This window comes from Ailuropoda melanoleuca, chromosome 16 (assembly GCF_002007445.2).
Source record: "Ailuropoda melanoleuca isolate Jingjing chromosome 16, ASM200744v2, whole genome shotgun sequence".
NCBI lineage: Eukaryota > Metazoa > Chordata > Mammalia > Carnivora > Ursidae > Ailuropoda > Ailuropoda melanoleuca.
Genome location: NC_048233.1, coordinates 42,886,381 through 42,888,689, shown reverse-complemented (window position 1 = coordinate 42,888,689; position 2,309 = coordinate 42,886,381).

Below are 2,309 nucleotides of genomic sequence, written 5' to 3'. Positions count from 1 at the left end.
GAAAAACGCGGACGCTGACGAGGCAAGCGAACCCGGACCGGACAGGGAGGGGGGGGGTAAGGAGGAGGGAGCAGCGCGCCACAAGCCCGGCCTAGGCTCCGCCCCTTCGCTGCTGCCCCGCCCAATGAGGGAGGGAGAAAGGAGGGACTTGCAGAAGAAAGACGGGTAGGTTATCCAATGACAAGACTCGCTTGCTCTCTAAGGCGTGTAAGACAAAGTTGCGTGCCTAGTGTCCGCCCAAGGAGGCCGCCCTCTCGGTTTTAAAAGCCAATGAAAGACGCAGGAAGTGAGGATGGGCGGGAGCTAGTAATGACAGGCTTGGAAAGAAACCAGTCAACCGCCAGGCGGGCTCCCCGCACTGTAAGGATAGGAAGACCTTTGATTGGAATGACAGAACAACGACCAACCAGAACCCTGGACATGCCTGGGCAATGTCCCTGGTGAGAGGTGGTAAGAAGTAGGTAGAAATGGGATAGGATGAAGCTGATCAAAACCAATCAGAAATCAGGCGGGCAGCCAGGAAAGTTATGATTGGATTAATACTGAAAAAAGACACGCTAGGACGCAAATTGACGTGAATGAAAAGCCAATTAAACGCCGAATGAACTCTGAGGGCGGGATTTTGGAGTGGGCAGAGGAGAATTGGCGTCTCCCTCAGTCACTCAGTCCAATGAGGCGGCGAAGGAAGCCAGGCACCGCCTCCAGCTTGGCCAATGGGCGTCACTAGAGCCTCCCGTCATGGGGGAGGGAGCAGGGCTGTGCCAAGAGGAGTTGGTCGCCATTTTGGCCCTCCTCAGGGGACGTCTTTACAGTGATTAGGTGGCACGCTTCAGCGGAGCCCTGCTGCTCAACAAGTCTCGGGGCCAAGACAGTCGGTTCGCAGTTTTGCCTCGTCACCAGGGCTCGTTTGAGCCTTCACTTAACCGTTCTTAAAAGTACCTCTCAAGTCTCACCCTTCCCGGGGTGGGCGGACGGGCGGGCGGACGGGCGGGCGGATGCCTCCGAATGTGGGTGTAAGCCCTGTGGTGCGTGCACGACGAGATCTGGCGACGCGCTCACACAGTTAATACCGAGCTGACAATTCGCAGGAGCTTTGTGAGACCAGCAAACGCCATTTTACTAACTTCTCCCAGATAAAGATGCTGACTAAATTTTTGTGGGATTAACCTTTCAAGAGCTGGTCTTTGAGGCTATAGTACAATTGGGGAACCTCCCGGAGTCAGTGTCCTATAAGCCACTTCCTGCTTCTCCCCCTCATTGTAAATACCGTCTAAGCATAAAGCAGGAGGGCGAGATAAGAGTTCCTGCTTTTGTAACTACAAAGTTGACGTTTTTCCCGAGGCACTTGAATTTCTGGCCTCCCATTCCACCTCTCCTTTTTTCCGGATTTTGGTGGAGGAGGCCTGGGTGACTTGTCAATGACACGGAGGTCATTCTCTGTAGCCCCTTGTATCTTACATGTTGTCACTAAATTATTTACAATTCAGTACTTTGTGCCATGTTGTTAAGTTTTAAAGTCTGGATCCCCCTAAAACAGGCCTCTGCCCCTAGCTTAGGCCCTGAAGAAAGTGAAGTGATTGTTGAATGCCTATTGTGTTAGGTGCCTAGGTCAGTTAAGCATTCTGCGTCCTTTGTGTCCTGCTCATAAGGAAAATATTGGTATTAGAGAAGTTATGTATTTTATAAGATATTTAGGCTGGGAAATAACTGGCGCAAAGTCACAAAGCTAGTAAGTTGTAGTGCCAGGTTCCAGACCAGAACAGTCCCACACAAAGTCTTCTATAGATTCTTAAACGAATAAAGCATGCCTGATATAACCATTTATAAAAATGGGCTTAATAAATGTAAAATAATAATAAATAAATAAAAATGGGCATATATATAATTATTTTTTTTAATGCTTTTGTATTGTTCCCTTCAAGCTCCTGAAAAAAAAAATCTGTTCTAACTTCTAGGACAGCTCAAATGGCATCATCCTCTTGTATACCTTTAATAAAACATATTACATTACAATTACATTACAATAGCATCTCTCCCTAGATAAAAGTTTCTCAAAATATGTCAGACAGTCTATCCAAACCCTTGGCTGCTTTGTTTAAAAAGGTAGATTCTGGGGGCGCCTGGGTGGCACAGCGGTTAAGCGTCTGCCTTCGGCTCAGGGCGTGATCCCGGCGTTGTGGGATCGAGCCCCACATCAGGCTCCTCTGCTGTGAGCCTGCTTCTTCCTCTCCCACTCCCCCTGCTTGTGTTCCCTCTCTCGCTGGCTGTCTCTATCTCTGTCGAATAAATAAATAAAATCTTTAAAAAAA